Source organism: Muntiacus reevesi, chromosome 2, assembly GCF_963930625.1.
Source record: "Muntiacus reevesi chromosome 2, mMunRee1.1, whole genome shotgun sequence".
NCBI lineage: Eukaryota > Metazoa > Chordata > Mammalia > Artiodactyla > Cervidae > Muntiacus > Muntiacus reevesi.
The window spans coordinates 242043380-242068675 of record NC_089250.1 but is presented as its reverse complement, the minus strand read 5'-3'; the positions used below and the strand labels follow the sequence as shown (position 1 = coordinate 242068675).

Here is a 25296-nt window from a genome sequence, read left to right as displayed (position 1 = left end):
TACACTTGTTTGTTTCTTCTTTTCATTCTTGTTAATTTGTCTTTCTGTTTGAGGGAGGTCTCAGCCAAGAACCTAGCAGAGTGAAATAGCAGATAAAACACTGAGCAGCTTAAACAAGTTCTCTCTCCTTAAATAGGTTGGTAGATTACAAAGCCTTGAGTTAGGTTACAGAGAAGGCACTGCACAAATGTGCAACAAAAACCCCTGTCTCCACGATGACCCAGGAACCACGAATTTCAATCTACTTAAAACTCAGAGAATGGAAATGTTGCTACTCGAGCCCTTTACAAAGCAAGATGTTCTTTAATAAGAAAGATCTAATTTCCAGCAACACAGTAGCTTATATGGACTTATTCAAAACTGGCCAACCAAATTTCAAGTTTGAAATTCTCCTAACCGCTTAAATTTCACCCCAGACCCTGGATCAAGCAGAGAGATTTGAGCCCTGTCTCCTGTCTCCTTGCCAGTTGACCCTGCTTTATTTTTCTCTAAAGCCAGTAATACAGTATTGGCTTCTGTGCATGTTGGGCAGGGAAGCCTTACTTGGTAACAAGGGTAGAGGAAAAATGATTTTTTCCTCCCCTACACAGTCAGTGTAGAAATAATAGTAAATAAATAAATGCAATGACTTAAAGATAAAAAGGCAGTTTAGATGGAATGAGAGTAACGGGAGAGGAGAGTTTAGGGACAGCAGTGAGAGGGGGCCTCTCTGAAGAGGTGGCATTTGTGCAGAATGGAACTGTGCTAGAATCTGAAGTGGGGTATGGAGGAAAGCCAGGAGGAAAGGAGATCAGAGAGCAGAGCCCGTGGATGCTGTTTCTGAACAAAAGCATGTTTATGCCTCAGCAGGAAGCAGGTGCTTGTGCAGCTACTTGGGGTTAAAACAATTTTTTAAAAAACTCTAATGTCAGTTCATTTTAAAAAGAAATCTATTAGCAGCCCACCTGAGGCACTTGACCATGGATTCTCCCATCATGCCTTTTTTTTGAATCCTGAGCATTTTGAGCTAACTCTATGTGTGCTGGGTCTATGTCCCTGTTTCAACAATCTGTTTAACCTTAAAAAAAAAAAAATCACCTGGATGTTGTGCAAAGCTTGTTCTCAAACCTTTTGCAAGCCTTGCTCCGGTCTCCAGTAAACTGCTGAAATACTGCATCCTGATGTTTCAGCTGCTACAAAGTTCTTGGTTCCTTCAGGAATATTTTACATTTCATTGGTATAATGATAGAGCTTATGATTATCTGCAGTATGTAATTGCATCCATTAATAGTAACAGCACATTTTTACATTAATTATAATGAGAATTAATAAGTAGTTTTATGGGTTTTTGGCTAGAAGGAAAAGTTTTGGTACTAATTACTCTTGTATAGCCAAAGATGAATTTATGCATAAATTTACTTTGGTAATTATTTTAGGAAATTATGAAATTTCAAGTTCCAGTTACCATGAATTATGGAAATAAGAAAAAAATATGTATATCAAGTGGGAAATTAGGCTTTGGAATGCTAAATGAAAGGAATTTTAAGAGGAGGAAATTTGCCGTGGAGTTTAAGAAGGTAAAGACAGAGGGACACGAATTAAAACCCAATAATTGCCACTTGAAAGTGAAAGTCTCAGTTGTTCATTTGTGTCCAACTTTCTGCGACCCCATGGACTGTAGTTCACCAGGCTCCTCTGTCCATGGACTTTTTCATGTAAGAATACTGGAGTGGGTTGCCATTTCTTTCTTCAGTGGATCTTCCCAACCCAGGAGGCAAACCCAGGTCTCTTGCATCACAGGTGGATTCTTTACCATCTGAGCTACCAGGGAAGTCCATGTCCATCTGCTACTTACTGTTCTTATTTAAACCGTCCCACCCTTGGTTTCATCCTTATTTGTAAGTTAGGGCTCAAAATAATCACTACCCTGAGTTGTACCAAATTAAAGAGATAATTTTCTAAATTTTTAGTATGCTGCCTGGTATATCATAAATATTCAATAAATGATGGTTGCAAAATGAAGAAAGGGGAGGCAGGTTTATGTAATAAGGGTTTTAAGAAATGTATACATGGATTCTCCTTAGAAGTCTAAGAGAAGGTAAACTTATTTAGAGCCATACTCTTTGATATCCGCAAGAGAACACAGACCAAATATAAGTGAGGCTGAGAGAGGCAGGAGGTGATATGGAAACAATACTTCACGGCCCATAAAATCAGAAAGGCATCACAATTTTGAATGGAAGGTGAACGACAGTTAGAAAATCAATTCCCTCCTGGCATGCATATTATCCATATTAAGGCAAAATGATTTTACAAGCATCTCACTGAAATGCAGGGGAGTGAGATACTGAAATTATTTAGGTACCCAGGTCTAGTTAAGAGAGACTAATGTGTGATATAAATCATTACTAATTTAGTGCTTGCAAAATACCTTCAAACGTTTACATGAAGCCTTACTCCCTAAATATTTTTCAGTCTCTCTCCCTCACCTCTCTCATATTTCTGTTCTTCAATGTGACTACTCTTGCCTAGAAGGGTTGCAGAATATTCTTCCTCATGATGAGAAGAGATGGAGATGTTTCTACCTTTTGAAGTAGTCAAAGTCTTAATTAACTCAGTTTCACTTATTAAATTGCCCAGTCCACACGGCAATCCTTGTGGTAGTTAGGGCAGGGGCTGTTAGTCCCATTTTTGTGTCTGGCAAATATTTGCCTTGAACTCTATTAAGATACATTCTCCTTCTCTCACCCAGTTAATCATAAAGCATTTCCCATTCTTTCAGACCATAAAAACAGAAGGCAATAGATCTGACCAATCAGGGTGGTCGATAACAGTTCTCTGTGTGAATTTTTCTTTCTCTTATCCACTGCCTCCATTAAGAACACATCAGCATTGTGAAGAAAAGAAAAATACCTTGACATTTTCCAAATCTTGACAAAGCACAGAGCCTTCAATAATGAGGTTTGCATTCCCTCTTGTGTTTCCTCCTGCAGGGTCTAGTAAGTGTGACATGCAGATGACTGTCAAGCAGGTCTGGGAACAATGTTACAAACAAAAGCTCTCTGGCAGAGCCAGGAAATGCACCCCCTGTCTTCCCCCTGAAGACTTGAAATGACCTCTGCTTGAAGCCTCTGTCTTCATTAGTGAAAATTCTTCACTTCACATTTGGAGACATGGGCTCAAGGGATGCAGGCTAATGTTCTCCTAAACTGGGTTTAAGATTAGACCATATTCCCAACCTCCTGTGTATTTAGTCTTAAAGAACCCTAAATTCCTCCAAGTGAAAGTGTGAAAGTGTCAGTCCTCATTTGAGTCCATCTCTCTGGGACTCCATGGACTATAGCCTGCCAGGCTTCTCTGTCCACAGAGCTCTCCAGGCAAGAATACTGGAGTGGGTAGCTATTCCCTTCTCCAGGGGATCTTCTCCACCCAAGGACTGAACCTGGATCTCCTGCATTGCAGGCCAATTCTTTACCATCTGAGCCATCAAGGAAGCCCAATTTCCCCAAAGGGAGCCTAATTAATCTCTCTTTTCAGTGGGCCCTGGGAAATGTGTGCCACAACTCAGAGAGACCTAGATCTCGTTACTCCCCTTCAATACCTTCACTTAAGGGGTACCCAAACCTGCTCTCTCTCATGAATCAGTAGCAGTGATTTGCTAAAAACGTTCATTTGGGAACTTCCCTGGTGGTCCAGTGGTTAAGAATCCACCTGCCAATCCAGGAGACACAGGTTCGCTCTCTAGTTCTGGGAGATTTCACCTCAGGGCAACTGAGGCCCTGCGCTGCAACCACAGAAGTCCACACACCGGGAGGACATGCTCTCTGCAACAGAAGCCGCTGCAATGGGGAGCCCGCGCACGGCAATTAGAAAGTAGCGCCGCTTGCAGCAAATAGAGAAAGCCCACGTGCAGCAAGGAAGGCCCAGTGCAGTAAAAATAAACAAGCAAAGAAAGAAATTTTTAAAAAGACTTCAGGACTCAGAGGGCACCATGTCTGTTAGATACATGCCACAATACCAAGTATGGGCTCATTCTAAGGAGAACTGTTTTGAACTCATCAGATAAGCCACTGTCTTGCTGAATCTCCTCTTCAGCTGCAGATAAATAATAAGCTTATGCTGATAACAGGGGAAGGGTGACTACTCAGCTCTTAAATCAAGGAGAGGCCAACATGTATACACTGCTATATTTAAAACAGATAACCAACAAGGACCCTTGTTATATAGCACAGGGGACTCTCCTCCATATTCTGTAACAACCTAAATGGGAAAAGAGTGTAAAAAAGAATATGTACATGTATTTGTATAACCAAATCACTTTGTTGTACACCTGAAACTAAACATTTTTAATCAACTATGCTCCAGTATAAAATAAAACTTAAAAAAGAAAAAAGTCAATAGGCAATGGAGATTCAGGATTCACCAGAATCTAAGTCAAACAATTTCACATTGTACTTGAAAGGCATTTTCCTTGGCCATGCTTCCTTCCCTTTAAAATTATTGAAACTAATGTGCACATTAGTATCACAAAACTGCCATTGTAGATTTTAAGTGCAGTAACAGGAAAAAGATTATGTGCTCAATTGTATGCTCCATTTATCCCTTCATCTATTCATTCATTCACTAATTTAACTAATATTTATTTTTAGTTTATTCTCGTAGACATTGTTCAAGACAATTGGATAACATCACTGAACTAAAGAGTCATAACATCAGCTCTCCAGGTACAGTTCTATGAAGGAGACAGACAATAAACAATAAACTTGAAACAACAGCCTGTTGTGGAGACTTCTGTATTCACTGAATGTTAATCTTATTTCAACCTTAGGTCATGTTTTTCTGTGAACCTCTCTGAGTTTCTATAAAACTCTACCTTCTCATAGCACTTTTAAAGTAAATTGGTGCGCGTGTGCATTCGCGCGCGTGTGTGTGTTTAGGAAGGAGAATGAAAAAAGTATACTGAATGTAGGTGTTAACTAATTTATAAATGAGGGAAGGATTCCAGCTGGTTTGTCTGACTCTAAAGTCATCCTGCTACTGCTCTGCTGCACCAACTCTAAGAAACAGTGCTGCAGAAATGAACAAATAAAAGTAGAGTTTTCTTCTGTGAATTGTATGTGTCCTGATAGAATTCAATCACCATTCCTACTTTCTATCTCTTTCTTCCTTTTCCTCAATCTTTTTTTTTCCCTTCAACCTTCCCAGCACTTCTCACTTCCTTTCCTAAAGTAATAATAATAGGAAATACAAAAAAGGAAGACTCAAGTCGGCTGAGAATACTCAGGTTAAAAGAATCAGATAATAGATATTTACTTGTGTTCATTTTTATAAATTTTGGTTTTCCTGATTCTGCAACATGCCCAGCTCTTTTTTTAAACACAAAAAAGAAGTTGAATAATTTATTTTTTCATTTGTCTTTTGCCTTTCTCCCATATTATCTTTCCCCTGAAAAAAAAAAAAAAGTCCGCAGGGTCTCCTCCTCTCTCAAAAGTAAAGTTCTTACCAAGAATTTTTGAACTTTAGAAACGGACTCTAATCTATATTTATTTTCACATTAAAAATAAATATATGAATTTTTTTCTACTTTGCATGGAAATTATAGTTCTGTTGATCTTAGGGATCTCCCAATACAGTGTTAAAATCCAGAGCGTATTTCCCTTTCTCCATATCATTATTTTTAATGAAATGGCAGCCCTTCCTTCTATCTTCCCTTCAGGGATCTAGTTTAAGTCTCTCTCCTCCTCTGCGTTGTCAGAGTGACTTGCTACCCAACCAATGTCTGCAGTGGACTTACAGACTTTCACAGTTGGTGATATACTTACTTGTCTGAGACAGTAAAATTCAGGACTCAAGAGGGAAAATATCTGTGAAAAAGGAAATACACAAATGCACACACACACACACAGGTGTATTCTTAGACCCAAGAGAGTGATTCTGTTGGACCACTTCTTTCCCTGTTCCATGCACGGCAAAAAACTACATACAGTTAATGCTTCAAAAAAATACTTGTTTTTAGCGTGTTTAAACTGCTTAGGGAGATGCTGATCTTCCTTTTACTGGGAATCTGCCCTAGAATAAATAATCTTGTCATCATAAAGTAAGTCAGTAATAAATAAAATGATTTCCCTATGCAATGTTACATTCTTCAAATTTTTTTAGGTTTTTAGCTCTTTCTATTTCCTAGATATTTACTACAAGGATGCATATGGGAAGTAAGAGCTTTAGCATGCAATTTAGGGGCTTGAAATCCCACTCAGTTCCCTCTATAAGAACAGTGAACTAATATTACCATAACCTATGACTGGAAGATTCCTATTTCTCTGCCTCTTTCCTTTCTTCCTGACAATACCCAGGTACGTTTCAACTGTCACATCACTCTACCTCTCTTATTTCATACTATCTGGAAACAATAAAAAAGAAAAGTAAAAATCTGCAAATCAAAACTGTCATATTTTCAAATATGTATGGAAATCCTCCATAAGTGAAGTGGACTGGAGACTTCCCCCAAAAAATGAATTTTCAAAAAAATCTGCTTTATATAAAGTACAGTAAGACTCTGCACTGGTTAAATTTACTACTTAAGTTTCATCCTTGATAAAATGAGGAAGCAGGATGACTACCAGTTTTATACAAAGTACGTCAAGTCCAAGGTCCAAACTGCAATTTCTATCTTCTTTAAACTGACCTCCTTCCATCTGTCATGTCCCTTTTATGTGTACCTCTGAGTCTTCATTTGCGGTTTTCTTACACTTTGAATTTCCCAATTACACCTCTTCCTTGTGCACATAGTAAAGTTTTAAAATGGATATTGAGGGACTGGCCCAGTAATTAAGAATCCATGCTCCCAATGCTGGGGGCACGAGTTCTATCTCTAACCAGGGAACTACTACATGTCACATGGTATGACCATAAAATTTTAAATAAATAAATAATAAGGATACTGAATTAATATAACCTATGTCATATTCAAATGCATGCTAGACCAAATATACGTCTGATGAGAGGAAGGTCCTGGGCCACCTTCAGAGGAAAATCAGTAATTGCCAAATATAATTTTTGAGTAAATTAACTCTCATTTCTGAAACCTGAAATGAATAGAACTCCTTTGAATTAGCAGTCACAGCCCTATGTGAGTGCATGGCCTATGTCTTAAGAGAAAAAGGGTGAAAAAGATATCTTTCCTAAATGCATCAGTTCTCTGTGTATTTATTCCATTTCGCTTTATAAGTTGCTAAAATAACCCTTCCAACAATTACTAGGTGACAAAAACCAAATCTCAGTTATAGTTAAATACTATTCAACAAGAGAACTTGGAAAAATGAGTGTTTTGGGATTATCCTGTAAGAGGTTTTACTCTCAAATAGTGGCAATTATTGTTTGTACTATTGCAGTCTATATACTACTGGACCAACAAGTGTAAAAACCACTGGTTGGCAAAGACATGCTTTGCTTTCACAACTTTCCTGGTAAGTGATAACTGAAGTGGACCTGGAGATTGCTCTCCTGTGACAGTGATGTCTTAAGCTGGATATCCTTGCAGTTTAGAGCAGGATTTCACGATAACTTTGGAGTCTTCGTATCTTAAAATACAGCCTATTTTCAGAATAAATTTTTGTTTCTTCTTTTGCCAAGATCAAAATGTATACATTTCAAAATATTATCCAGGAAAAAAAATCAACAGACCTTTTAATGATCACTAAAAATTTGATGCAGAGTAATAATCAACATTTACACTACTTACTATACTATCAAGTGCTCTATACTTTAAAAACAGTACTCCCAAATTACAGATGAGCAAACTAATACGGTACCTCAAATTTTGAGATAGTTAATTCATGGGGAAGAGCTTAATTCCACAGGGGCAGGAGCTGGATTTAATTACAATAGAGTTTATATCCATGACACCACTGGTTCGCAACTAGGGGTAAGTTTTAACCTCAGAAGACATCCAACAGTATCTGGAGACATTTTTGGTTGATACTAGGAATGTGGGATATTTAGTATGTAGAGGCTAGGAATACTGCAAAGCATCCTCCAATGGCCAGAAAGGCCCCCACAACAAAGAATCATGTGGCCCAAATATCAGTGCTGAGGTTGAGAAATATTGCATTACACTACAGATTCCCAACTTTGAACATGTTTGGGATCACCTAGGAAACTTCAGAAATACTTACATTCACTCGGAGGAAATCTGATTTAACTGCTCTGATGTATGATCATGATTTTAGGATTGAAAAAACTTTTTTTATATTTATTTCTGGCTATAAGCTGCAGCTCCTAGGGTCTTTGTTGTGGGAATGGGATTTTTTGTTGCAGTGCACAGGTTTTTCTCTAGTTGCTGAACACAGGCTCAGTTGCCCTGTGGCATGTGGGATCTTAGTTTCCCGATCAGGGATCGAACCTGTGCCCCTGCATTAGAAGGCAGATGTTTAACCATTGGACCAACATGGAAGTCCCGATGTTAGGATTTTAAAAATCTCTATACTGAGTCTCTTGTGCAGTGAAATTTGAAAATCTGAAGGGTACCATGTTGCACCTATACAAATTGAGGCTAAAATACTACTCACCGAATGGGAAATTCTACGAATACATCCAGGTTAGGGGAGGGTACTGGTAAAGGAGCTTCTGTGTCACTCTTTCACTCTATTTTGCCAAAAATCATTTCAAAGTCCAGTATATTTACCAGGCACCGCTTTGGGGGTGCTGGCCCCATTTGTTCTAGATGAGAGAACACAACCCTGACTGTCTGTGTACCCTGGAAACTGCCTGCCACCAGGAGCACGTTGAGGCCTCTCTGCTGCCTGTCCTGCTACTTCCATGCTGCCTTTCAGCCTTCCATGCCTGGACGACCAGCTGCGTAGCCCCAAAGCAGGCGCGCCAGAACTGCCAGCCAGGTTGCTAGGCTGCCATCAACCCACCTGGAATGCTATGCCTCCTACCTGTACCTGTCCACGGCCCATTTCTTTGCTCAATATTTCCTGCACCAGTTGCCTAAGAAGTGGGAGCCCTCAGAGAAGCTAATGGGGCTGCAAAACCAACCCCGTGGCCCCATCTACTTCTATGACATCAAGAAGGCAAACCACAAAGATTAGGAGATCAGCCTGAGGCAATGGGGTGTGTCTTCCATCAGGAGAAGTGCATGAACCTGAGCCTGCTGGATCTGCACCAACTGGCCCCCAAGAACAACACCCCCAGGTGTGGCTTCTGGAGCAGTCACTGCTGGCACAACCAGGCGAAATCGGAGTTGGGTGGCCATCTCACCAACCTGCCTAAGATGGGCGTTCCAGAAACTGGATGGCAGAGTCCTCCTTTGACAAGCTCACCCTGGGTGATGCCAATATGCAAACTGTGCTTGGACTGCCTTCCCCATAGCCACAGGGTGACTTCCCCTGGTCACACAGATCTCTGTATATCTATATCTGTATCATCTATATCTAGGGTTTCTCAGGTAGCTCAGTGGTAAAGAATCTGCCTGTCAATATAAGAGATCTGGGTTTGATCCCTGGGCAGGGAAGTTCCCCTAGAGTAGGAAAGGGCAACCTGCCCTAGTATCCTGGCCTGGAAAATTCCATGAGCAAAGAAGCCCTGTGAGCTACAGTCCATTGGGTGGCAAAGAGTCAGACAGATCTGAGCAACTGAGCACAGATTATATCTCTATCCATAGAGAAAGGGATTCATAACAAAGAATCAGTTCATGTGCCTGTGGAGGCTGAGAAGTCCCACAGTCTGTTGTCTGCAAGCTGGAGGCCCAGGAAAGCAGGTAGCATATCTATATAGTTCCAACCCCAAGAACAGAGAATAAGGAAGAACAATTGTATGAGTCCTAGCTTAACCTGGTTAAGGCTAGACAACCAAAAGGGTAAATCCTGGTCAGTGGCCGGGAGGAAGACTGATCTCCCAAGTCAAATAGTCAAGAAGCAGCTAACTCACTCTCTCTCTGCCTTTTCCTTCCCTTCAAGGCCTCAATGGATTGAACGAGGTCCTGGCAAATTTGAGAGCAATCTGCTTGACTCCATCTAAGACTCAAATGCTAATCTTTTCCAGCAACACCCTCCCCAGACACACCCAGAAATAATTCTTAACCAGCTCTCTGGGCACCCCTTGGCCCAGTCAGGCTGACTCATAAAGTTAACCATCACATTTTCCAAACCTTAAATCACACATGTGTTCTTTCTTAAGTATTCTCTGTGGACCCTCCAAAGGTACTCTCATTTTTCCTCTTCCTGCTACGTGTTCTGGAGAAGGATTACTGCCTAATGCACAGGTTCTCTAGCCCTCTGTTTCTCTCCATTCTTAGCTACAGTTTTGCAGTGGCTGTTTCCCAACATGCTTTTTTACTGTCACTTATTTTGTACTCTGACGCTCCATTAAACTCTCTTTAAAACCTCTTTTGAATGGACCACCTCTTCCCCCCACTGCCTTTTCCCTGTGACACCATGTAGCAGAGAGAGAATGAGCATTAGTCTCTTTCTCAACTTATAAGGAGACTAACCCCAGGATAGAAACCCCATGTTTATGACTGCATTTAAATTTAATTACCTCCCCAACATCCTACCTACAAACACCATCACTTTGAGAATTAGGGTTCCATCAAACATATTTTGGAAAGATACAAACATCCAGTTTGTAACAATCACTGAACCTCTTTTGCCTATGTAGAATCCAATGATCTAATAAAATAAAGGGCCTATTTTTGTAAAAAATCTCAGTGACTTTTTTTTAGGATTAAGTGAAAAAATAAAATAAAACTAATTTTTTTTAAAACCATCAGTTTAGTTCACTTGCTCAGTCGTGTCCAATTCTTTGTGGCCCCATGGACTGCAGCACGCCAGGCTTCCCTGTCGATCACCAATTCCTGGAGCTTACTCAAACTCACGTCCATCAAGTCGGTGATGCCATCCAACCATCTCATCCTCTGTCATCCCCTTCTCCTCCCACCTTCAATTGTTCCCATCATTAGGGTCTTTTCCAATGAGTTGGTTCTGTGAATGAGGTGGCCAAAGTATTGGTGCTTCAGCTTCAGCATCAGTTCTGCCAGTGAATATTCAGGACTAATTTCCTTTAGGATGGACTGGTTTGATCTCTTTGCAGTCCAAGGGACTCTCAAGAGTCTTCTCCAAAACCACAGTTCAAAAGCATCAATTTTTTGGCACTCAGCTTTCTTATACAGAAACTCTCACATCCATACATGACTACTGGGAAAGGCTAGACAACCTTTGACTAGACAGACCTTTGTTGGCAAAGTAATGTCTCTGCTTTTTAATATGCTGTCTAGGTTGGTCATAGCTTGTCTTCCAAGGAGCAAGCATTTTTTAATTTCATGGCTGCAGTCATCATCTGCAGTGATTTTGGAGCCCCAATTTTTTTTTTAACTATATACACTCCCAAACTCCATCAGTAAAGTGAAGATCTTAACCAAATCCTTGACCCTTAGGAAATGTACACTGAAGTGAGATAATGTACTTTTAATTTATCTAAGCCTAAGATTTCTTATCATTAAAATGATGAATGATTGGTCCAGAATTTTTAGTTTATTAGATTTCCTCCACTGGCATTTTCTAGAGAGATTAAGGTGGGAAAGGCAAGTAGGATTACTGGTTTGGAGGGTTTGGGTAGATCATCACTCAGGGTTTCAGGGAAAAAAAAATCTCAAAATAGGGCATTTTCAAGAAAGTTTATCTGTAGTGGACTCTGCAAAAATAAGCCAGAGAGATATACTTTCTGACTTTGTTCCCCTGATGCAGGTTCTATAACCTGTTATTAATACAAATAAAAGCAAAAGAACAGAGAAACTCTGGTACACACAGGTGGTTCTTGTGGCATTAAGATAACTGGGAAGAAGGGTGGAAGGCAGACCTGGAAGAAAAAGGCAGACTTTGACACATTGGTCATCTTGTTACTGGCTACTCATTTTTACATCACTTTGCTGACAAAGGTCCATACAGTCAGTGCTATGGTTTTTCCAGTAGTCGTGTATGGATGTAAGAGTTGGTCCATAAAGAATGCTGAGTGCCAAAGAATTGATGCTTTAAAATTGTGGTGCTGGATAAGACTCATGAAGAGGCCCTTGGACGGCAAGGAGATAAAACTAGTCAATCCTAAAGGAAATCAACTCTGAATACTCAGTGGAAGGACTGATGCTGAAACTGAAGCTCCAATACTTTGACTCTGCGATATGAAGAGTCCACTCATTGGCAAAGACCCTGATGCTAGAAAAGATTGCGGGCAGGAGGAGAAGGGGGTGGCAGAGGAGGAGATGTTTAGAAAGCATCACTGACTCAAAGGACATGAACTTGAGCAAACTCCAGGAGACAGCGGAGGACAGAGGAGCCTGGTGTACTGCAGTCTATGTGGTCGCCAAGAGTTCCGCAAGACCTAGCAACTGAACACAACTCATTTCTGCATGTTCCTTAGCTTATAAAAAGGTTTCCATATAAAGTATTTCATTAGATCATTAAATCTTTAGATTAAAATATCTTAAACATAGCATTTAGAAATCTTTTTTTCAACTGTTAAATTTTGTCATTTTTTTTAAGCTTTGTTTTTTTTTTTAAGTAGCATTTAGAAGTCTTTTGGAAAATACAGAAACTAATAGCTTATGTTTTGGACACAAAACCTATTGAGTTATTGACTAATTACAATCAATTAACATGTCTCCTAAAAATAGTGGCTTTTTTTAGTTTTTATTTTTCCTTTCTTTATTAATTTACATATTCATCTGTTCATACTTCTACATTTATTTAATAAATACCCCTAGCACATTTATTGAGTAGCTACTATGTGTTAGAACCTGAGGATTCAACAAAGATGGGCATGATGTCTGCCACTTGCAATCTAACGGGAAACAGGTCTGAAAAAATGAAGCATGGCTTATTGGAATATTTTTGAAATCTGTTAATCAATAAGTTGCTTGGCTAAATTTTAAGTAAGCATCATTTTGTTGAAAATTTTTATTTTGCTGATTATAAAATGATTATATTGTGTAGAGTTTATAAAGCACAGTCTAAAACTCAAATTTCCTGACACAAAGGTCACTGCTTTTCCAAACTCAATTACTTTCTCTAAAATGGATTTTACTGTTAAGAATTGATCATCCTCATCTGTAAAAGTGTTAGTTGGCTTTTAACCTTATTCCTCCTTGTTTTAAAGATATTCAACCTTGAATTTTATGCAATATATAAAATACATATTTCTCACAAGAAATGGAATATCATTTTTATGAGGAAAATCATAAGTTGAAGAATATCCGTTCCATAGCGGCTACAATAAGCCAAACCATAGAATGCAGAGTTTAATATGAGAAACATAGATTTTAAAGTCATACTATGCATTAGAATCTTTTAATAAAATTTAAAATCATTACTCCTTTCAACTACTAAGTTAATTCTTTGATAATTGTTCTGAACAATTATTTTGTTCAGCAAAATTTAATCTGATTTAAATAAATAGAAGTACCTACAAACTATGCAGATAAAGATGCACTTTTTTGAAGAATAAAATCATTTAATGATGCTCCCTGAGTGAAAACTCCATTATGTTCTTTCCAAATAGTTAATTCTTCCATTCCATTACCAATACTGCCCTCATTTTAATTAGTAATCTGGAGATAGGAACACGGACTTCAGAGTCTGTGTCTTAGTTTTGCACTTGGAAGTTGATCTGGGCATTGCTGTTTAGATGGGGAGAAATTTTTTTTTCCCCACATAAAATATCATAATATCAAATCAGACAACAGGTTAAGCCAGCCAAAAAATAAATAACTATACTAATAAGCATTCTGTAAATACAAAATCTCAATCACTGGAAACTGATGAAGAGTGAGCATTCATGCAAAAGCTAAGAGTGGCAAATAGCATTTTCATCTGCTATCTCCCCGCTACTAGGTTCATGGACAACATTATTTAACTCCTTAATAGGACGCACTAGATGAACACCGTTTCCATATTAACTCCTTCTACTCTTTCTCGTACTCCAGGCACAAAGTTCTCCATTCCTAGAACAAGCATAAATTCTCTGTCTGGAATGTTCTTCCTCATAAGGATGGTTGTGCATCAATTCATAAATAAACCATATCCTCAAAGCCATCCTTACTTACTGTCTTTTATTTTCTGTTGATTTTGATATTTCATCTGAAATCATTTCTTCCTTTGGTTCACTTATCTATCCTTGTCTTGGCCACCAGAATGTAAGTACCATGATAGGTAGATTTTTGAGTGCTTCATTGTTGGTATCCTGGTGGAACAATAGATTGTGGCTCAAAGCATGTGCTCAATATTTTGTGAAAGATTGTATTATGCCGCAAGAGGAAGTCTGTGTAAACTGCAGCCGTGTAAATCTGGAGCTAGACGTTTCAGATTCAAAATCTGGTTCTGCTATTTCCAAATTATATGCCTCAGTCTCCTGGGATGCCTCAGTCTCCTCGCCTCTAAAACAATAATAATAGTTACTACCTTGCAAGTGTTTGGAGGATTAAATAGGTTTATAGTTGTGGCATGTTTTGGACCATGAAAGGCACATAGCAAGTGCTAGATATGTGTTGCTAAATGCCTGTACGTGTGCAGAAGAATGTGTGTGTGTTTATTAATTTAAAAAATAGTTTGAGGGACTTCCTTGGTGGTCCAGTGGTTAAGAGTTCATCTGTCAATGAATGCAGGGGACATGGGTTTGATCCCTTGTCCAAGAAATAATATCCCCTGTGACAAGGGGCAACTGAGCCCATGAGCTTGAAAAACTGAAGCCTGCATGTTCTAGAGCCTGTGCTCTGCAATTAGAAGCCACAGCAAGGAGACATCCAGGTACCACAGTTGGAGAGAAGCCCCCACTTGGCACAACTAAAGAAAGCCAAGTGCAGTGAGTGCAGAAAGGTGAGCGCAGCAGGGGAGACCCCATGAAACACTAAATAAATACATAAAGAAATGAAAATGTTTGACTTATTAAGTAGCTATAATGTGGGAAAACTGAATGTTTCATAGAGTCCATTACCCAGAATCTAGTATCACAGTTAAGAACTTGATAGTTTCATAATTTCGGGTAGAGAAGCTTGGTTTCTAACACCTTTGACAACCAACCCCTCCTCGCCCCCATCCATCCCTCAGTGGCATACACTGACTCCCTGGATCCAGGTGTGTCCAGGGCTCCTGACTTCCCACACCCACTGCCGCTACCCCATCTCATGGTGCGGGTGTCCGCGCGTGTCTGTCTTCCCCCTCTTTGATCCCCCTACCGGGCTTGTTACCACTGACAGTGATCACCTCTGCTTCCCCTGTGCAGTCAGAGTCTTCCCTCTCAAGCTACTGAGCACTCACTTAGTTGCAAGTTAAACTGTCAGAATTAAGTTGGTTTCCTGTAATTCTGTTCTCAAACTCCCATCTGGGGGGTTTAGATAAGTAGAAAATACAAAAGAACAATTTGTAAACACGTGTTTCTAGAGCTCTGAACACAATGTGGAGGAACAAAGGGGAGTCAGAACTCCCTGATCTAATCTGTGGAATTGAAAAGAAGTCATGACTATTTTGACTTATTTAATTTTGTGGAAATAGCATTTGAGCTTAATGTGGTTGAGGTTTTGGTTTCCATGTGTTAATTGTTTTAACATTTGCCTCGTTTAATAAAGCACAGTGTAAGTGACGGAAACAAAATTATTTCATATTTGCTTTAGATATTTTCCTTTTAATATGTAGTGAGAAACACCATTTGGTTTGTAAAAAGGTGCTCAAAAAAACTCAGTGAAAAAAACTGAGTGAAAATATCCTTGGGTAAGGACCAAGGATATATGTTTCTCTGTGGTTTGTTTTTTTCCACAAAATGCTATGTGTTTGGCACCTTGTACTGAGTATTTTGCCCACTGTGCAGGCGACAGAAATCTTTAAACATAATCCTTGCTTTCTGGGAATTCAGTCTCCTGGGGAAATTAAAGAGGTATACAAATAATACAAAATATGAAGTGAAAGATGGTATAGAAAAAGATGATTACAATAATCTGAGACTGAAACAAACTGGTTTCAAATTTCCACATTACAGTGAGATAACATCTTGTCAAACAAAATACCATCCCGGGACCTTTGTTAATGTTCTGAGAATTAGGTCTGGAAATGGAGGAACCCAAATAGGAAGAATCTTGAAATCCTGTCTATATAATATGCCAGAGAGAGAATGAATTTTCTTTATTGGTTCTGTGTTATCATATTCAAAGCAATTCTCCTGTTTAGTCCTCAGCAACTTTAAAATAATGAACTGGCGCAAGACCTGTCTAAGGTATCTTTAAGATAGGTCTACATCTACTAAGTCTACATCTAGTAAGATCTGTCTCCCAACTCATCCTACTTTTTTTCCCAGTATATTTATTATGTTTCTCAACTTTCTACCTAATCTGAGGCATAAAAGTACTTTTTTAGGTCTTAATGCTTACAAAGATATGTATGCAAAAAGGCAAAGTGCTATTACAAAAGGGAGAAAATAAAATAAATTGAGAGAAACAACAGAGGAATACCTAATTCTCAGAGTTTTACATGAGTTGTTTTCTTCCAGGAAAGGATTATAAATCAACTGCATGGTGAGAGTATATAATTTACTTTTTGGAGCTATTCTGTGAACATGGTGAAATAAATTAGCACAAGGTTGTAGAAGAAGAAAGAAAAAAAATGCTGAACAATAAAAGATGTAGTGTTGTCTTGAGAACTAATTAAGTTAATGTTTCTACTGAAGGAGCCACACAGCTGAAAGCCTTGGCTACGGTGCTTCTTCTGTCTGAATAACTCGTTCAAATCCAGCACAAGCTTCTAGCGATCAGAACCAAATCTAGCAGATCACTGTTTCAGTGTTTGTGGAAACTAAATGGAAGCGCAAAATCCAATCTCTTAAACCAGTGCCTTGTCACCAAGTCATATAGTGATCTTGCATTTAAGTCAAGTCAGTCTTAAAGTCGAACTGCTCTTTCTCCTAAAACATCAGTAAGGGACTTCCCCGGTGGTCCAGTGTCTAAGACTCCATGCTCCCAAAGCAGGGGACCTGTGTTCGATCCCTGGTCAGGGAACAAGACCCCACATACTGCGACGAAGAGTTCACCTGCAAGAACTAAAGATCCCTCATGTCACAACTAAGACCTAGAGCAGCCAAATATATATATATATTAAAGTCATCGGTAACTCAACTAACATTGATTCATTGTCCAAGCTATGACAGGTATTGACTGCTGCTATTTATTACTGCTGGCTATAGAACATAACAAAATGGACATGTTTTTCCTTTTACTAAGCTTACAATCTAAAAGAGAATGTAAATGGTAAATAAAGCTGGTGGAAACCTACTTGCTCATTACAATAGGATCTGGTTCTTGGTCAGTGGATTGGTTATCCTATTACCAACATCCATTTTTAACGCTTTCTGCCTTGCTATGAACCCTGGGAGGCTGAAAACTGTTAGTCTTCATCATTCAGTCTCCTCTGGACACCAGCTGAATTTGGGCCAGTGTGAGGCACCATTCAAGACAGAACAGCCAGAAGGAAGAGAAGTCTTTTTAAACTTTCTTTTCCATCTTTTTTTTTTTTTTTTTTTGGTTGTGGATCCAGAAAAGGATATATTCCTTCACTTACTGTCATAGTTCCTTGTAAGCAACTTCTTTTTCAAGGTTCCAGATCATGCCTGGTTCTAGTAACATGACTTGATCCTTTTTCTTTTTAGGTCTAGAAATGGGACTGGCATTTGGCTGACAGAAGTTAGATGGTTCATTATCCATTGTGAACTGGCTCACATCTCTGCAAATGTCCTTTCACTAAATTCTTATGAATGGAATAATCCTAAGTGTTTTGTTGATGATATGGCCAGCATAACTATAAACAAACTGGGAATCAAAATCAGTATTCAAAACTTAAAAACCTTAACTTAAACATATAAATTTACACTCATCAGTCTTTCAATGTAAAGAGAATATTTTTTATCAGAATATGTTCTTATTGATTAGAATTCAAACTTGTCTTTATTGCATGATTCTCACATATAATTTATCCTGTCCAATTTACGATTTCAATTTTAGTAGAGATATGAGAACTTATTCTTGTAAAATAAGTGCAGCATCTGTTTGGAATTTCTCCCACTCTTTATTGTTTCTTCCTCACCTAAAGTAGGAGCACTTTTTTTTTTTTGCTACAGTCTTTATTGTGTCTTTATGAAATATTCCATTTTGTTTTCATAAATGTGGCAATTCTTCCTTTCCTCACCCTAATTAAATATTGCATAAACACAATGAAACACAATAAATAATTGCAATGAAAAATACAAATGAAATAAATAGGGTTGGAAACAACATATTTGAATAAACAAATTACAATGCAAATTGTAGCAGCAAGTGGCATCTTAGAGGAACCTGTTGGCTGAGTGTCTGTATTTTTACCCAGAAAATGTAGTGTTAATTAAACCATTTTGGCTAATTAGAAGAGAATTGTAAGACTTTATTGCTTAATATGAACATTCCCAGGGACTCAACTGGAAAAGAATCCACTTGCATTGCAGGAGACTCTGGCTTGATTCCCTGGTGTTTCAGTCAGTAAAGAATCTGCAATGCTGGAGACCTGGGTTCGATCCCTGGGTTGGGAAGATCCCCTGGAGGAGGGCTTGGCAACCCACTCCAGTATTCTTGCCTGGAAAAGCCCGCTGGAGAGAGGAGCCTGGCGGGCTGCAGTCCCTGGGGTTGCAGAGTCGGACACGACTGAGCGACTAAGCCCAGCGCAGCATGAACATTTCCGGGTGGCTCAGAGGTAAAGAATCCCCCTGCCGATGTAGGAGACTCAGGTTTGATCCCTGGACCAGGAAGATCTCCTGGAGAAGGAAATGGCAACCCACTCCAGGATTCATGCCTGGAGAATCGCATGGACAGAGCAGCCTGGAGGGCTACAGATCATGGGGTGGCAAAGCGTCAAAGACCACTGAGCACAAACACATAGGAGCATGATAAATAAAACCACTGCCACTAAAAAAGCATGGCGAGTTTGTACCTAATAGCCTGGGAGAAAGGGAGCCAGGGGGTACTCTCAAAAGAAGTGATCTGGGGCTGGTCCGAAGGTAGTGAGTTATCTCAATTATTGTTCACAGTCAGTTACAGATCGAACTCCTCGTTCTATTCTTCCCCCCTTCTCACTACTGCACTTGACTAGTCTTAAAAAAAAAATAATAATAATAAAAAGAAGTGATCTGAAAGTCAATCCATACCTGAAAGATGACTAGGATTTATTAAGGCAAAGAGGGATGATTATTCCCCTAGAAGAAATGACATATGGGAAACTCTGATACACAGAAGTAAGTGCAAATTGACAGAAAGAGAGACAATTCAATGGAGATGAAAAGGCAGGACTCACTATGTGATATTAGACAGCTTGGCCAGTGGTTTTACCTCTGCAAGTAGATAGTTAATCCACCTCATTGGGATGAGTGAGGCTTAAGTGAGATGGCATAGGAAAGTTCTCAGAAAAGATTGTTTTACTTAGAAAGGTTAATCTACTCTGGCTGATATCAAGGAGAACAGGTGTGTCCCTCATTGTTATTAAAGTCTCTCCAAAACACACTGTGAATATTACTAAAATACAACCAGACTGTATTTAAAATACTGAAAATTCTAACTTTGTAATCAAGCTGTAATCAAATCAATCAATTATTTGATCATCATTTAATGTCATGAATGATTTGTTTTAAAATATGAAAAAATGTTATAAACGACTACAAATCTGTGAGAAATACTGATATTATTATCCCTACAATAACAGTTATGTGAACTGCCAAAATAATGAATGTCTATTACTTCTCTGAACTGTTTCAATTGTTCATAAACAGACTTTTAGGTATGAGATCTGAGGTTGTTCTGTGTCTAAATTTGCTCTGTCATCAATAAAATCAAGCTACAAGCCTGATACCTGACCATCAGATTTCACTTCCCTGCTGGCCTCCCCAATGTCCCCTCCTCCTCATCCACTCTAGCTGTGAGAAAGGCAATATCCTGCTTGTGATATTGGACTGAAGAAAATCTTACAGGATTGAGAACTGAAAATTTGCTTTGTTTTGGTTTGAATTTTAAGATAATACACTGGGGCTAATTTTTCACTCCTGTAAAAGTATGTAAATCCCTGTAAATTATTCTGAAAAAAATTTTTTCCCTTTAAGCTCCTATGTTTCTTTGCAGCATTGCCATTTGAAGGTGACACTTGGATACTGATTTAAAGTTCTTTCAGGTGAAGCTAAAACAGCAAACCCCATGGATAGTGCGTTACTGGATGTCCTGCCTGTGTGTATGTAGGTAAGAGAAGGAAAAAGTTACAGGGACATCCCACCCTTATCCTAAGGACCAGGCTATTTTATTTGGATCAGAATTCTAAGAGATCAAAAGCTTATAAAATGGGGGCTGGGGGTGTTATTTCTTAGATATACAAACTGAAGAGCTTACAGATGCATTGATAGAATGCTGTGGATCTTCATTATAGTAATTATTTAGGGCTTGATGCATAGATGAAATTTTATTTGCCTTATTTTAATAACTGCTGAGGTCCATGTTAAGTACCCTGGAATTTATTATGCTATTCTCTCTGCCTCTATATGTATTCACAGTTTTCATAAGATCTTGTTGATTTGTTGTTTGTTCACCCAGTGTCGCTTTACCTGGAGCTGTACTGTCTCTCACCTGTATTATCTTAGATCAGAAACAGCCATCAAACCTCTGTCTCATCTCTACACCCTCCTGTCTTCCTCCAGCCTGTGCACTGTCTATGCAGTCACTTCAAGGTCCACAGAGAATTGAGTTTAACTCCAGCTTTTAATTCAGAAAAATGCTAACCCACCGTTCGCCTCAAGGCTGAACTATACTCCTCATCCTCATTTGCCAAAGTTCTGTAGTAAGCATTTTCTCGGCAATATTAAGAATATGACACCATGCTTCCCATTAGAATATCTCTCCCTTGGCGAGAGAGGGAGGAACAATAGCTGGATTAAGGCAAGATCTTTATATTGGTCCCTTAGCCTGGCATAAACTTTTTATTTCCTTGGCTCTGCCGTAGGCATGTAGGATTTTTATTCCCAGACCCGGGACTGCACCCAGGCACTCTACAATGAAAGCATGGAGTCTTAACCACTGGGTTGCCAGGGAATTATCTCTCAGATACTTTTTCAATAGCACTTCCTGCTTCAAGTCAATTATCAGGCTACTCATTCTCCAGACTTTCTGGTAGGGGACAGACTGGGCATACTTTCTATAATTCAAAACCAAACTTTTGTTATACCCTTCCATGCAAATTGTTGGTTATCTCCCCTCCTGCCTCTGAAACACCTCCTCCTTCAAGAAGTGATAAAATTCCTTATTAAGATACACATTATCCCATGTGCTGTGCTGGTTCACCTGTCATCATATCCAGTCACAGAATTTTGGCCAGATCTCAACTGTGCCTCACTTTCCCCATCTCTGGGCTTCCTTTATGGCTCAGCTGATAAAGAATCCACCTGCATTGTGGGAGACCTGGGTTCAACCTCTGGGTTGGGAAGATCCCCTGGAAAAGGGAAAGGCTACCCACTCCAGTGTTCTGGCATGGAGAACTCCATGGACTTAGTCCATGGGGTCTCAAAGAGTCAGACACAACTGAACAACTTTCAATTTTCCTTTCTCATTTTCCTGTGAACATGCCAGCAATTGCATTTTGCATTATCCCAAGTTCTTTAGCATGCCTTATTTTTCCTTAAGAAGTGAATCAATATTGAAATGATTTGTACTTCAATAAGACTAGAAAATCTTTAAATCACTGGGCAGAGATTTTGTGTGTGTATGTGAGTGTGTGTATTTATGACTTGGTATATTAACATCCATGGCCAACAAACCTTCTGAAAATCTTTTTGTTTGGTACAGTGTTCCACACCACCCAAGTCAAAGACAAGCTCTTTCTCATGGTTTGCAAACACTACCAGACCAGGCAAAGTTCCTCTATCTTAACTCCAGCCATAGCGTGTCCTGTTAATCTAACTATTATTAATAATGGACTATACACATTGCCTTCATTACCATTATGCTTAATCTTTCCTCTCAAATTTCTACTTTACCTAATTCCAATTCCAGCTAATTCCAATTGTCTTTTTTGACTCAGCTCAGTCATCATCACCATCTAAAAGCTCCCAATGTATGTGTCTATGCAGCTTCTGGTTGCAGAGATGCCACTTCATATCTCTCTTACTGCCTAACAGTGACTATACTTCTGAAATGCAGCTTAGAGACTTCTCTGCAGTCCAGTACCCAAAACTCTGCACTCCTGATGCAGTGGGTTGTGGTCCCCTGGTCAGGGAACTAGATCCCACTTGCCACAACTAAGAGTTCTCATGTTGCAACAAATATTGAAGATCCCATGTGCAGCAACAGAGATCCAGAGCAGTCAAATAAATAAGTAAATATATATATATATATATATATATACACATATATACACACACACATATATAAATGTAGCTTAGATAGAAAAAGAGTATGAAACCATCCTTGGATGTCTTGACAATGAAATATCTACCTTTTCTATTTATTTACAACAAATTTTATCAAGATAATGTGTGTGCGTATATATTTTCCCACTAAAATGGGCTTTTCTGGCCAGTGAAGAGCTGCTTGGAGGCTGGTAGGGGTGGTGAGGGCCTGAAGCAGCTTCTGGAATTTCTGAGCAACGCTGGTTGGTACAAGGTGGACCCAGGAGTCTTGAGTCACACGGACAGTCTACTGCGGCAATCAGATGTCTCATTACTGGATCCTCCAAGCTGGTTCAATGACCATGTTATTGGGTTTGCCTTTGAGTACCTTACCAACAGTCAATTTCATGACTGCTCTGACCATGTCTGCTTCATCAGTCCCGAAGTTACTCAGTTCATCAAGTGCACTGGCAACCCAGCAGAGATTGCCATGTTCCTTGAACCCTTGAACCTACCCAATAAGGGAGTTATATATTTGGTCATCAATAATTCCAACCACACAGCTGGGAGAAACCACAGGAGCTTGTTGGTTTATCTAGAGGATAAAAAATGGCTTTTTCATTATGATTCTTATGGTAGTAGCAACTCGTCCCATGCAAAGCAGGTAGCAGAGAAACTAGAGGCTTTCTTAGGCAGAAAAGGAAACAAACTGGCCATTGTGGAAGAGAAAGCCCCAGCTCAACAAAGCAGATATGACTTTGGGATGTAGATGATATGTAACACTGAGGCCTTGTGTCAGAACTTCTCTAGACCACAGCCAGAATCATTATGGCAGCTACCCACTCCTACACATCAGAAAGAAGAGAGAAGAATGGAAGGATCTCATTGCCAGACTTGCTAAAAATTAGCTGTTGAAATATATTTGACTTTTGAAGTCTCTTCTTTCTGTTTGTCCCCATGTACCGCTCTCAGTGCCTGCGGAACGATGCCTGGGAGAGGGAAAGCTTAGAAAGCTTACTTTCTCCTGAGAGAATGTTGTCCTCTGCATTATCCTAATGGAAAGTTTCACTTTAACCCTAACTTCAGTGCAATATGTTCTGTGATGATGTCTTCAAAATATGCACCAAAACTGATTAATTCCCTTTTGGGCTCCCTTATCTACATTGGTTTATTCCAAAGAAAAAAGATTGATCTGTAAAACAAATTAAGAATATGTGAAACATAGAAGCAAGGAAAAAATCATAGAGCAACCAAAAACTTAATGCATAGCCCACATATTTCAAGAGATCAACTGACTAGAAGCAGATCAAGACCTAACCTAATTCAAGATCGAAGTATTATGAATTATTCAGTTCTATGATACCTCTTCCATTCAACAAGCAAAGGCTTTCCCAGCTATGACCTTTGCCAATACTTGATAAAGATGGTGTTAGCCCAAAGTCACCCATCTGATTCCTGGAGCACTTTAAGAAAGGGGGGGATCTTAAATAACTTTGTTGAAATAAATGTCTGTGGTGGACCTCTTGTTTTACATCTGAAACTTACTAAAAGTTGGTTTATTTTTGAGATATAAAGGAGAAAAAGTGACCTTTCTCAAATCTTTAACTTAATTCAAAATGCAGACAATGTAATTTTTGAAATGTGAAACCAAGATAAAAAAATGCTATTCCTTCTAAAAAAAAAAGTATTCTTCTCAATAAGAAGACTTTTCTTGGAATTAGCATTGCGTCAGCCATTTGCTAGACAGTTGCAACAAATAGTAGTCATCTATTATCACCCATTTCAGTCATAGACAATCCCATTTCTAGTTGCTGTTTTTCTAACTCCTGACCTTACCCTCTGTCAGTATGAAGAGAGATGGATAAACAATAGCTCTATTAAGGGACTTCCCTGTGGTCCAGCGGCTATGACTTTGCACTCCCAATGCAGGGGGCCCAGGTTCAATCCTTAGTCAGGTAACTAGATCCCCCGTGCTGAACTAAGAGTTCCTATGCAAATAAGAGTTCCCATGATGTAACTAAAGATCCTGCATGCCATAACTTAAAAAAAAAAAAAAATCACACATGCAGATGAAAGACCCTGAGTGCCTCAACTAAGACTTGGTGCAGCCAAAAAAAAGCTTTATTAGGAAAACTGTAACATTCAATGAAGTACTTGCTTCCTCTCTTTGAGTCATGGAGAGAACTGTTAGGGAAAGGGACATGAGGTCCTCATAAAACAAAGGGAAGTAACTTTGGAGAGTGACATTTGGAGTAGAGGATTCATCCCTTGAGGATTTTTGGGGGTGAAATTTCCATTGATAAATATGAGACAGACACTGGAACAAGCTTGAGTCTTGGAAATAAGGAGAGGAATGAAAGCTAACTATTGCCTTTCTGCTGTGGGACTCACCTACTGCTTTATTCAGCAGCAACTTCCTAAGGAACACCTGCCCTGTGCATGGTATGGAGGTAGGTAGTGGGGTTTCAAAAGTCAAGAAAACATATCCAATCAAGGCTTTGCCATCATAGAGCTTACTGACCAACTGAGATGCAAGTAATTGCTCATCAGTATACTGAAGCTGACAAATGTCTGGAGAGAGGAAATACTGGGGACATGGAAGAATATATGCACGCATATTAAGTCACTTCAGTTGTGTCCGACTCTGTGACCCTATGGAATGTAGCCTGTCGGGCTCCTCTGACATGGGATTCTCCAGGCAAGAACGCTAGAGTGGGTTGCCACACCATTCTCCAGGGGATCTTCCTGACCCAGGGATCAAATCTTCATCTCTTGTGTCTCCTGCATTGGCAGGCAGGGTTTTTTTTTTGTTTGTTTGTTTGTTTGTTTTTGTTTTTTACCACTAGAGCTATCTGGGAAGCCCAGAAGAATGTATAAGACAGATTATTTCTTTTTTGTTGA

At 39.2% G+C, this 25296-nt stretch overlaps 1 pseudogene; it reads left to right on the top strand.

The window, feature by feature from the left end:
- Positions 1-657: 657 nt before the first annotated feature.
- LOC136157454 (sentrin-specific protease 8-like) lies at positions 658-23303 on the top strand (annotated as a pseudogene).
- The last annotated feature ends 1993 nt before the right edge of the window (positions 23304-25296 follow it).